The sequence below is a fragment of the Varroa destructor genome, unplaced genomic scaffold (assembly GCF_002443255.2).
Source record: "Varroa destructor unplaced genomic scaffold, Vdes_3.0 BEIS01000001.1, whole genome shotgun sequence".
Classification (NCBI taxonomy): domain Eukaryota; kingdom Metazoa; phylum Arthropoda; class Arachnida; order Mesostigmata; family Varroidae; genus Varroa; species Varroa destructor.
This window is the reverse complement of record NW_019211454.1, coordinates 8,860,136-8,873,914: the sequence shown is the minus strand read 5'-3', so window position 1 is coordinate 8,873,914 and position 13,779 is coordinate 8,860,136. Positions and strand designations below refer to the sequence as shown.

At 40.3% G+C, this 13,779-nt stretch overlaps 1 protein-coding gene across 20 annotated transcripts in view; it reads right to left on the bottom strand.

Moving 5' to 3' along the window:
- Esyt2 (extended synaptotagmin-like protein 2) overlaps positions 1 to 13,779 on the bottom strand; it is an 84,494-nt gene that overhangs the window by 38,426 nt on the left and 32,289 nt on the right. For 3 of the 20 annotated variants that reach the window (XM_022788605.2, XM_086992738.1, XM_022788603.2), the window contains one exon: positions 6,944 to 7,070. The exons of the other annotated variants lie outside the window; for them this stretch is intronic. The gene's annotated coding sequence lies outside the window, so the exon portion shown is untranslated. The remainder of the gene's footprint in view (positions 1 to 6,943; positions 7,071 to 13,779) is intronic. 20 annotated transcript variants of the gene reach the window in all.

The following is a 13,779-nucleotide window of genomic DNA, read 5'->3' as shown; positions in this document are numbered from 1 at the left end:
AAAAAATTTTCGTCTGCTTGTGCCCAAAGTCGCGCAACACAACATCTCGTAGGCTCCCGAACACATCGTATCTGTAAGCTATATCTGTTTGAAACCGATCAGAGTATTTTGGGATATAAGCTTATATAATGAATGTTTTTTCGCGAAGTAGACGTTAAATCTATAGGGATAAATAATGACGGACCTTGTACGCAACACTTTAGGAAAATGAAATCCTTCATTTGAGACGTTCTCAATTGAATATAAAAGTTTATTACGCTCTAGTTTGTAACAGCTACAGAAAAAACTAAGACAGGATGTGTGCAGCAATGTACAATGCCTATAGCAGTAATGGGTGTAGGGGTGGAACCATGTATTTGCAGTTGACACCGCCACGGCTGTAATTAATAAACATAACAATCCTAATTAGGTCCTCCTAATACTAATTAAATTAAACCTAATCAAAAGATATGCTGTTACCCTGTAACGTCATTTCTCTAAGTTAAAACTCGAACAAAGCTAAACACCGGTAGGCTGGGTCAGCGATAATTACTATTTGCTTGTTATAATTCCGCAAGTCAAGCATCCTCTCTGACCTTCTAACGATGATAAATCATTGATAGGCTTCTAAACACTAGCTATTATTTATCTACGCGAGAATGGCAGTAATATACTTGTATTAAATAGACGACAAAAGGTTATTTTGTTGTCTATTTAATGACTCCATTACGACTGCTAGCTACGGAAACATCTTTTTTAGGTATGATTCCAGTGAACAATTGACCGTATATATGCAGAGCTTGGTAGATGTAAGGAGTGATAATGTTGCTATAACTAATCATAATACTGTGTGATGTAAAAATACAGGTAAATGTTTTAAAATTTACCTGTGATATTGGCGCTAAACATGCAATTAACCACGATGACGTGTTTACAAGCTGACTTTTTTTGTTGAAATAGGCTTTTGTTGACTTTGTTTTTTATTTTGCAGGTAAACATATACACTCGCTTAAGACGAGAAATGTGTTTCATCCATTGCCTATCCTATTTCATCCATTGCATATCTAGATTCAGGAAAATCGCCTGTATATTGATTGCTATGTTGCGATAATTAGATAACGTATAGGCGATTGACCTGCGGATGTATCGACTCATTATCGATAACACTGGGCTAGGTTAGCATTTGTTCGTTACACTTGATAATATTTGAAATCATTGTTTCTTCCCAAATAACCAATTAATCGAGGCCTAACTAATAAATGCGAAACACGGAAGGAAGTTCGCTACGTATAACTATCATGCGAATAGATTACGCTAAACTGGACTGAGGACACGAATAAAACGTCTGCATTAAACGTTAGTTTGGGTAGAATATTTCGATACGCAAGGAACCAGCCTTGTTCCGTCGGGTGTTTATGTCCTCCGATATATTCACTTTTAGCGCACAGTACGATCTTGTAGTTGTATGAAAACAAGCAAAAGGCTCTTCGTGGATAGAAAATTTCGAAAAAAAATAACTGAATAATTTCAAGTACAGGAGTGTTCAGTAAAGTTGTTGCTGATCTCAGCATATACCGTTTAGTACAGAAACTAGCGAGAATCTTAACGTAATTGAATACTATTAGGTAAATGTCTGCAGAGAACGTTTAGTAGCGGTCGAGAGTGGAATCAAATTAGCTCCTTTCTTTAGTTAAAAACCCAGTATTAAACATTTCTAAGAAGAAAATAGCGCTCTCTGATACCTATGCGCTTCTCAGGTAACTCTTCTTGAAAACTTTTCTGGCAGTTATTATTCTGTAATCAGGTTTTACTAAGACGAGTTCTTCATATGTCTTTCTTACCGGCCTCAATAGATACACGTATGTGTTACAATAATATAGTGGGCTGGTACCAAAGAACAGGCGACCTTTCCTCGTTGTTTTAAATGGAACAACGAGAAAAGATATATTACACTATTGGAAAAAATCCTCGTAAAGCACTCGTAAAGAATTTATATGGGTTCGGCGCAGTCGAATTCCTCGTCCTTCAAGAACTAGCCGCGACCAAGGTTTATTAGCAGGTTGATCCTATTCTTCTAATAGGACATTTTTGCCGTAAGTGTATTGAAGTAACGTAAAATGGCAAAGTGTTCGATAACAATATTTAACGAAATGTTTTTTTTACAAGGTTCGTGTCCTGAGATCTTTTCGAAACAAATTGCGCGCTGTTGAAGCGTAATACCAATGTTTGCCAGCGATATCCTTTAGGTTTTCGTTTATAGTATTATTATAGAACAGAGACGGGTGGACGGCCGAAGTATTGGGGATTTGCGCTGCTTCGAGCGTCAGCCCATGACGCTGTCTTTGTTGGTCAGTACTAAGCTTCATCGCAAAAAATAAAACAATTAATATTGATTTATTCCTCTCTACATATTTCTATAGTATTTTAAAACAAGCCTCCAAAACACGTCCGTGGCACGTATTCCTAACAAGAGTAGCGTAAGGGTTGTATCGATTGTGGGGGAACATTAATTTCTAGCAATACATGTGTTCATACGTCATTGCTAGATATGTTAGAATAATGTTATCGATCTGTACTTTGATCTGCAAGTATATCTAATACACGTCTCAAGCGTGGTTCGTATGTACACAACCACCGACAAAACAAGTCATTCCGTCTAGCATGAATTTCATCATTCTCTATAATTCACTAACTAATGAAAGCGCTCTCGGCTATGCAGCGCCAGATCCCTAAGTCTACTTTACGCTTGCAGGGCATTTGGTTCTGTGATCTTGCTGAGTTCCCCTTCCCGCACTGTGTTACCCACAAAACGTATCCGAGGATCTCGATCAGGCAACTGCCCTTACTGGAGCGCATTACTTGTATTAAATGTAGACGTTTTCTTTTGCTGCTCAAGTACATTGGGTGTTTCCAATCTTTCATTAAAACGTTAATAGATATGGGTCTATATTTACAGCATTCCGTTTGCCCCATTTCAGCAACAGCGCTTGCCCTTTACGAATGGGATGAAAGATACCAACAATGCGCTGAACAAGGAATGAGAGCATAACGGCTTCAAAGGGATAACTGCAGAAGCGTGTCACACAGCTTCTCATTACACTTCTCCAGAGCAAGTTATTGCGCCGGATTGTTGAAAGCGATCCATAGAACCGGCTACACCCAGCACAACATCGTATATGTCGTTATTATACCGGTTCGAATAGAAGCTTTAAAATACTGTCTTCGTGGAGGAGTACAACTTCAGATAAAGGATGTCGTCAGACCTTCCGCTCTGTTAACAGTCTTTCATGCCCGAAGACGTTCTGATACGTTTTTGTACTTCGGCACTTTCGCCAAAGGCGACAACAGCCAGACAAGTAGAATAGTAGGCAACGCATGTGCAGGTAAATATTATTGTTACATAAAATTATTATTAGGGGTCGAAAGTCCGCGCAAAGCACCTAACTATCATTATTAGAAACTCTACGGCAGTAACTTGAACTGCGATTAACAGAACACCAATAATGCGTTATATCCAACTTACAATCCTCCCTAGTTCGCTTAACTTTCTGTGTAAAGATGTTTGCAATAGTGCTTATCAGTGAATACGTTGTGAAACTGGCTTACAAAGGCTAAGAAGACACTAGATGATGCGTAGGAGTACACGATTAAGCATCTAGCTGAAGACTAGTTAAAGTTGGCTGGTCAAGCCTCCTCCACCGACATCCATATTTTTTTTCAGGCCGTCAGCTAATATTACATCCTTGTTTACTGTTTACGAAATAAACCTAAAGCATTTAGCATAGAACTGCCTATTCGAAATATAATTCTTGCATTAATAGGTTCATTGAATTGGAGCTTATTGACTGAATTGCCCGCTTCCCTGGACCTACATAAATGCTTGTTTGTGTAAGCCGATCAATGCCTAGCCGTATTTCGAAAAAATAAACTGAGTCGACCAATGGGAGAAATAGCGGACGGTAAGATGTACGGTCCGCTTGACGTACACCGTTCCTCTAACTATGGCTTCCTCTAAGACCTTCAAAAGACACAGGGTTTATCAAACCATCTTTTTTTATGAATGCAACCTCAGTTGCTGCTTAATCTGTTGTTTGTTTCCATATATTCTATGACGAGTTTCCGTGATAAGTCAAGTCTGAGCATTGCTGAACGTGTGTCAGATTGATGGTTCTGCATAGCGATCGTCCTTGGTATCAGAAATATTAACTAGTACTTGGGTGTCATTGAAGATTCGTCGTTGTTAATCCCGCAATAGATAGAACCATATCGGGCCCTCACTCTCTTAACCTCTATATAGAGCTTGGTACGAATCAAAGACATGTGCGTCATACAGAGTCCTGATCAATTCATAAGCTATGTATATAGGTCTAGCTAAACGGGTTCGTCTGTCGAACATTAGGACCAGTAAAATATGTTCAAGTAGTTCGTACCAAAATTAAATAAGCCCCTATCGAGGTCAAGGAGCACGAAAGTAACTTAGCCGTTACAGTCATTTTAAGTAAAATTACGTGTAGCATGATTATCAAAAAGTCCGGGAACTATTAGGTTGATGCTAGGCTTCCGCACTTGAAGCTTTTTCTAAAACTTCCTTCTTTTGTTTTTCCTAATTTTTGTTTACTTCTGATGTACCATCCATAAACGCGTTTCCTGCTCTATTAACATGCTATAACGGCATTGTGCTGTGAATGCAATTTCAACTTAAAACTTTTCAAAGATGGGTGTTCCAGATTGAAAAAAGCGCATCTTTGACAACATTGGTATTATGTCAGAATTGTCACCGGTGATGAGAAGCGGTATCTACAGGTTAACATGTGACCAAAGACTGGAATATGTGGCTTCAGCAGAGAAGCCAAGATCCGGCGTTCAACTATGTCTTTATGCAAAAATCTCTGTTCTATGGGGTTGCAAGCGCCTCATTTACTGAATTGCATTTGCTGGATCAAACTTTGGCTGAGTCAGACAGGTTATTCAAGAGACCCAATAGACGTGGTCGGGCTGTTCTACTCAACGCCAACGCGAGATCGCATGCGATAAATAATGGCAAAGCTGAATTTTGAATAAAAGATTTCGGTGCACCCTCCTCCATATTGATCGGACCTCAAGCCGACAAATTTGCACCTTCTTTGTTACACTGGCTAATGACGTCCGTTGTCCTATTTTCGTCGCAAACCCACGACTCAAAAAGTGGTTACAAAACTTCGAGACGAAATCCGCTACTTTTTGGCGAGACGGCATGTATCATTTAATGGAAAAATGGGAGAAATGCATAAACAGTGACGGGAGATATATTCCACAATGGTTTATTGTAACAAGGATAAAAATGTGAAGTCTTCTATTTAGTAAAGATCTCTGAAGACTTAATATGCAACGAAATTGTCGGGTCCAAAAAGTTCCGTTGTCTAAGAAACAGAAGTTATTGCTGCTGGAGCGGTTGATGACGATTATCGTAAAGACACTCGATCTCATCTGTCTCGACTCCCAGATGGTTCACGCGAATTTTATGATGGTGTAGTGGTAAAGCGTTTGTCTCGTGAGGTAACCTAGGAGCGAGCCTTGGCGTAATAGCTTGGCTTTAGCATAAGCACTTGGCTTCGATAGCTGAAAGCAAGCAGCTTTCTAAAGCAATGTCTAAAGGTAATTCCAAGCGTAGAGCAGACGTGACTCGAACGAAAATCAACGGTTCGTGTCGCGCCGGAAAAGCGTGAATCCTGATGGTTTAATGGCTGCAACCGAACCTATACAGGAAAAATATTCATTCTAATAGGCCTCTACGACATTAACTGCAGTGCCCTACTATTATGATGCAACTTATCGTCTCATCGTCCTGTTTGATCCCACCTCGATCTGCAGGCGCCTACTCCCTGTAGCCCGCCTTATTTGAATTTCCTCTTCGGTTTCATTCCCCTCAGCTTCCCGCGACGGCAACGGCAGCGCTGCAATCGGCAGCAATCTTTCACGTTCCTTGCCAGAAACCTTGGTGTGCATCAATCCATCACAGTGTCAGTCCTACCTCAAGACCATCCCCGCTTTATGGCCTATGGTAACAACACTCTCCAAACTGCTCGCTGCTGTTTGCAATATTGCTACCTGACCCGCGTCCGCTCTTTACCTCCGGAACGCCCGGAGGCCGTCTCGGTTTCTTTTGGTGCCAACGTTCGAAGGCAGAACAAGTTATCTCGCTATGCTCTCTTTTCAGTTGGCCACTGAGGCCAATACGTTTAGGTATAAGGCTCATATAAAGACACGGTGACAAATATGCGTATATACAGGGCGTGGATAGCCTTTACATCGATTTCTAACACAGCTAACACGATATCTATAATACTGAATGAAGAATAGAGTCTAAGCCTGTATAATCAGGGCTCATTTGCGGTCTATCCGCATTATTCCTTACCTGTGCAGCGTCAATTGTAACTCTTTGCCTGCAACAGACGTATGCCTATAGTTTGTAGATAACCAAGCTCGAATAATCGATTGTCTGATACCATTGAACATGTGAATATTTAAACTCTAAATACGGTGAGTAAATACGGTAAATAATGAGGTAGTCTGAAAGAAATTTGTTAGCCTCGAATATTTTGTATGTAACGGAAATTCATTTGTGAGCATGACTATGTACGTAACGATGAAAATTAGGTAAATATATTTTCAAGTTCGGTATTAAACGGTGACATCTTCGTCAAATGAATACAGGTCAGATTGTGTGTTGTATGACGAAGGCGGACACATTTACTGGATAGGGGCTGCATACTTGATTTGAAAGTGTACACAATAGAATAAACATGACTCGTACTTCTACAGGTTTGACAAGATGTTTCGCGAGGGCAAAAAAAAACTAGAAATATTAAAAAAAATCTCTAATTTCTGTGATTTTCAGTGGTTGGCTTTTATCGATGAGGGAAATTCGTATGATTGGACGCAGAATCGAATGCAAACGTCTCCTTCATATAAATGCTGCATTTACCTTAGTAAATGCGTGCTGCTATCACTTCAAGTGTCGAATAGTACTTTTAGTTAAGAGGTCAAAGCCTAAATCCCTTTGTAGTACGTCCACTACAATTAAGAACTATACGCGACTGCTGAGACGAATCCTAGAAACATTCAAAGCAAACAAACATACGGTTAAGTCTCGTTCAGGTTAGCTCTCGAATTTATTTTTGTTATGAGGCTGATGGCACACCGCACCTCTTGCCTATCGTGGTATATTTAAAGGCACTCAATAGCCAGAAATAATGAGATACTCCAGGCGCCGGAAAAGCTGCTAATAAAAATATTTACGATTTCATGTAACAAAGAACACTGTACATACATTTTTCCTTACCTTTTTCCATTTTTCATACAAAATTTACATTTGTATTTCCTCGCCCCACAGTTTGCCTTTAAGAAGTCGTTTTTTTTTTTGCCGAATGGAGCCTTGGGCAAGCTTTCGTTACTCTTTAACCAAATAAATAATTTTATGTTTGGCACTGCTGTTAAGCATTGCTTCACCCGCTCAGAGACTAATCGTTTCCGTCATTACTCAGCACTTACTTAAAGGTCATCTGTGTCGCAATGCCCTTTGTTTTGTCCAACAACGGCACTAGTTTGTGCGAGTATTATATACACATATATGTATAAGGCTACAGGATGATGCGGTGGCCTTATTCCCCGTAGCGACAGAGGGCAGATTGCTGGAAAAGAAGCTGTCTGACATCGAATCTAGCTTCGCAGCAACGACGATTTCGAACCTTTGAACTGCGCCCTGCATACACATCAAGGGTCAAACCTTCTCGGACTTTGCACTCAAAGCTGACGTGTCAAAGAACCTCTTCTAAATCGCCAACTTCTAAAACGGTTTTCAAGGGCCTCGATGCGTACTTGATTTGGTAGATTCCAGACGCGCGAGTTTTGAATACTCGGAGGACCGCTGTTTCATTTCGCAGACTGTGTGAGTGCGACGTAGTCCCGTCACCATGCTGAATATAAGAAGTTTGAATAGGATATTATTGACTTAGTTGTTGAGCACGGGCAACTGCATGATTTTTGATAGGCTTTTTTCTCCGGAACGAAAAATCGCTCAGAATAAGATACGCATTTCAAGAGTGCTTTTTATTCAGTAGAGAAAAGGTGCTCGCATGCTCTCTGGGCCAGGCTGCGTATTTGAAAAGCAAGCTAGCCTGCAATTATTGCCTCGGTAAAGGTTATCAAAATGCCCTCTTTGTATGCTTGTTTTCTACTATTTATGTCTTGAAATTTTTACTCAGGAACTAGTGCCCTTAAGCTACGATTATCAGTTTTTCTGTATATGCGTGCAGGCCAGTCTTCATCGGCATTTGAGGACAGAGCTTGAAACCTGTGCGTGCATCTACTTTTATAGATAGGATTCAGATAACTGTAGCTAACAATAACTTTTAGTTCAGTTTGCGTAGTATACCATAGCTAGTGAATAGAGAAATGGTGACTATTTATTCTATTCCATTTAAACTATATATTATCAATTATCAACATATCTCTGCTATCATTCGCTATGCTGATAATAATGACGCTACCGAGTCATTATTATCACAGAGTTAGCTATAATGGATATAGCAGCGCTACCTTGGCCTTTTGGCCAACCCGGGCGACTATAGTGACGACGTGTTATTGAACTGCACAAAAAAAGGCTTCACTGTAGGCCTTGACTGACAGTATGCATAAAAAGCACACCTTATGTCTTCTTGTCGGCGCAGATTTGTCACGCTTTTTCAGCTTAGCCTGTCTGCATAAATTTTTTTAACTTCCATCAATGTCTCGTATTCTTACGCAACGAACCGTTGTGTCCGCGTTGGCTTTCTGCCGCACACATTCGATTGATCCGAATGAAGACAAGGTAGATATTTCCTTAGAGCCTCAAAAAAGGAGCGGGAAAAATTTCCACTTGATCTACCTCTCATTCCGCCTAGATTCTCACCTGACTATGGCAATTCGTCACATCGATTATGCTAGATAAATGCATGTCTTTTAAGACTTGGGTTTTTGCACGCACTTATTATAAACTATGATCAGTTATAGGAAACATTTTTTTGGTATTTGTAAGTATTCAACGTTTCTTAAACCTCATTTTACATAAAAATGACCCACGTTTGCGTTTAAGGCTATAACGTAACAAGTGTTTTTTATCCGGTGCGATTCTCTGCGACATCTGCCGGTCGACTTTCTGCCACAACTGTACCTAGTTGTTTTGTCGATTGAGTGGGCATTCAGCATATCAGGACACACCCGAAAAATTCACACGAGAAGTCAATGAAAAGGCCTGAGGACGACACCGTTATTGCAACAGAATAGGCCTTGTATTGGACAAACTCTTTTAGATGTAATTCTACACAGTCCGGAGTTCTCAAGAAGCTCTGAGCATGGTGAAAACTTTAGCTAAAGATAGGACACCGTAGCGACGCCGCAACAGACATGCGTCGCTTAAGCTAGAAGCCGTTAAGAACACGTTAAGAGACAATATACTTGCCAGAGTGCAAACCATATCTCAAAAGGACAGAACGCGACCTGGGCTACCATCTCGACTTGAAGCCAAATATGCAATTTGGTGACTTGGATTATCTATTACAATGCGGCTGCAGTACCTAATCCTTTGAGAGATCTTAAATAGACAGACATATTCGTTTTGTGCACCGATCTTATTTGATCGTGTATTTGAGAGATCCCATTTTTTTGATGAGAAAACCCACATGCGGGTTTTTGTAAACTGGCTGCTGTTTAGCCCAACTATAATTCTTTTTACATCAAAGAGATAAATGTCAAATGTATCATGTGAAACTATGGGTTCATAAATAACATATAGATAATACTATGAATTAAAACTTATCTATTGTCATATCAATGAAAATATGATAATAACTGGTTTCAGATCAGCGTAGGTGGAGTCAGATGCCAAAAACTGATCCCGTCGTTAGACGAACAGGTTAGTCCAGCTGTGATACCTACATCTTCGAAGCGTATACACATTATTAGAAGCTATGTTGTCAAAAGGATATATATTATACACAATATCCAAACCTGCGCCATCTCCTAAAAAGGGTTTTAATAACGATGGCGAATCTTCTTGTTCAGCGTGACAATATATTTTTTCTTCACTGGCATTTCCAGTGAAGAAAAAATATATAAAACACTGAAATGGCGCGCGCAAACACGTATATCTAACTACACGTCAATCCACCAAATAACAAAAAGATAGAAAATACGATGAAACAGGCAAGGTCACAAGCCATGCTAGGGACTATTTCACGGTCACGTTACAGCGGTTCTACGACACGTGATATCACTGTCGTCGTCTACAGAACATAACCACCCATCGACTTCAGTCGTTGCTACAGGAGGGAGGCGTGGAAGCAATGCAGAAGACACCGGGTCAGCCCAAACTGCGCCCTAAAGAGCTAGACCTAAGAGTCAATACTAAGAGTATTAACGCCAAATCCGCACGCTTACCAAATTCATTACACAACTATCTGAAAGGTATCCGGTTTAACATGCGCGGGTAAACAATCGTCTGTAGCCGGGTCCGAAGCAAACGTTGAAAAAACGGCCCAAAAGGTAACCTCGTAACGGTACCATCGTATTATATGGATAATCAATAGGTGGGACTACTCTCTGGCATATGGTCGTTAAACCTGACCCACAAATGCGTAACGATCTACAGATTGTAGCAATACATCGTTTAGTGATTGTGTTTAATATGTTCAGAATGTGTTTTCCTTACGAAGTCCATTGTCAGATGCTAATAGCAAGCTTCAATTTATCTTTTGAGCGATACTACATATGTAAGCGTGCCCTTCGGATCCTCAGAGTTTGGGCTGGTTCAACCACTTTTATTTTTATTTAAATCGTTTGCTGTTCTTCTTTAAGCTTCCTATAAAATAGGTAGTTATAATGATTGATATTCAGTTATATTGAAATCTACTAGTGTCTTCAAGAGGACAGCGTATAACCCTTGATCATTCGATTACTTCTACGTGTTTAAAAAACCTTAACGTACATACCGTGATAAGAGTTCTAGTTAGAAGGCTCGGTTAATAGCGCGATCCCACCAGAGCTGACTAGGACAGTCTTCATTGATAGCTAAAGTTGGACAGAATTAAGGGGCTAAAATCACTTATCATTACCACAGTCAAATCGCAGGCGACAAATTGCTAGATTTATGGCATGCGACCAATTTTCTGACCAAATGATATCGATATCAGATATGCAAAATAGCTACGGAGAAGATAAGGCTTGATTAGTCGAAATTAATGAAAAATTTTCAAGCGGCAACGTCTCCTGAATAGAAAGCAAATGTCGGCCGATCATTTAGTATAAAAATACCTATTGAAGTCAACAATTGAGCTTTCGTATTGCTTTCTTATTCAGTAAACGGTAGTTATAAAATGATTGCATTACTCTATCAAATGCAAGTTTTCTACACGCAGTCGATACAAACGGGCTCATTAGTCAGCTACCGATGGACGGGTCGTCTCCAACCATCGTCGGGGTAGGTACCTATGAATTATTAATGAGCTTATCCTTAAAAACGACCTGATGTACCTGCCGTAATACTATTTGCCTAGTTGCTTCATTTCATATTGGAGAAAAACACAGTGTTCCTAAGAAACAGTGTTCAGGAACGCGAACAGACGCACCAACAGCCCTTTGCCGACGACACAAAGGTGAGGGCAAAAATAGTGCGTTTCCTAAGAAAGAAACGGCAGTTTACCAACATGAACTAGCTGTAAGTATTAATTAACGCTGAAAGCATAACCATGCACGGGTAGTGGTAATGCCGAAAATACAGCCGATGAAACACTCGATGCCGAGCGAAGCTATCGGGCGTTTAAACTGTTAATAGCATTAAATGTTCGTCAACGACCATGACGACGACCAACCTAGGAACGTACTATTCGGTTTTTGTAGGCTCTCGTTTTGCCTACTTGCTATACGAATATCTTCAAAGAGAGAAGGCCTTTTTATTAGAAATTCGAAAGTACATTGAACAGTTACATTTGTCGTTTACGGCACTGGCAGCTCGCTAAGGCGCACATGTACTATACGCGGCGATTTTCTCTAATGATACCTTCTAATAAAGTAGGCCCTTTCAATTAATCGTTCCCATTCAGGAAAAAATGAAATTCATCACTTCTGATAAGCCACATTTGACAACTTAGGACGGTATGTCTATCTAGTTGTAACGACGATTCGGTTAATGTCGACGACACACCGCAGATAAGATTGACGGTCCTCCTGAGACGTAAAGAATTCAGGACACCAACGCCATCTTTGCTGCGAAAATGAAAGCTTCAGCAAACGGAGCTACAATGACTTAGCTGCTATAGATGATATTTCTTGCTTGCACGTAATAAAAAAATGCCACTACTGAATAGTAAACGAAGACATTTTCGATTTGTGTGGCTCACAACAATAATTTAACTTAGCTTCTACTTCTCATCCTACTTTTACCGTACACGTATCAAACAATGTCAGCTACAGGGACAATTCTTGATATGAATATTATTTGAATAAGTGATTTCAAGAGTAACTTAAACTGGCAACAGGACAGCGCCGTCTCCTAGATGAGGGCCAGTTTAAGTGGAGGTGACTTGAACCAGTGCTCTCCAACTTACCACGCGTGTCATTGCACTGGGTATATACTATGTTGAATTGAGAGCCAAAATTTATGAAGCGAAACGCAGGTACAGGAATCTGTAATCGTGCTATGCTTCACTCTCTTAAAACTCCAATAGGTCATAAGTATCCGACGCGAATCGGAGTCATTCAAGGATAAATAAATAGCTCGCCACAAACGCATCTATTCAAGTTGTTCCCCGCTGCTGTAACCAATGGACCGTGACTTAGACGTTCAGGACAGCTAGCAATAAAGTATAATGCCGCCAGCTTTTAGACCGTGAAACCATAGTCACTTTTATCAGTCACCTAAGCAGGACCGTAGCGTAATTCTGAATGCATATATCTACATATGCTCAACGTTCCTGGTTAGTGTCCTGTCTTGTCAGAATAGCTTTTTCCTGTTAACCACGAAATCATACGAACTCAGACCCTCACAAAAACGGACTCCCTAGCCAAAATGTTTACTTTAACAAATACTACAACCGAAGCTTTACCATTACAACCATAACGTGGCGTTTTCCACCACACTTCGAAACGTTGCCGACTCGATTGCTGCGTCATTGCCTTTCGACAGAGAGACAGAGTATGCATTCTACCCGGCCGACAAAGCCGGCCCTTCCCTTTGTGTTGACGTGACACTAAACATTTTTTATACTGTTACCTTTTTACGTCAGCAAAAACGCGGACAGAACTTCGCCTTTATAGGCAGCCAGTTCTCCATAACACGTAAAATCGTACGAATGCCAAAAAATGCTTGGATGTCGCCTGCTTTTCAAGGTCTTCCAAGCCAAACATGGGCGTTAGAAGAAACCCTTCGCCGAGATATGGGTTTGTTGTGTCTTGTAGAGGATATGACGTGCGCAAATAAAACGAACGATTCCAGTGGGAAAAACTGCAAGTATCGATGACGAAGATGTCACTTTTAAGGGACAAAGATATTTCGTCAGAGACAGTATCCGCTATTTATGCATTCATCTTTACATATAGACAATAAATTAGTTGTTGTTTGTACCTAAATAAATTTTCAGTTATCAGATAAACCCGTATACACATGTCGATAGCTCATCTAGCCAGTTACAAAGCAGACGTACATTGTAACCTTTGCTTCAGTTCTCATTTAGATTACACTTTCGAAGTTCCCCGTCCAAGTAGAGCAGACATCGTCTGAACTCCTGC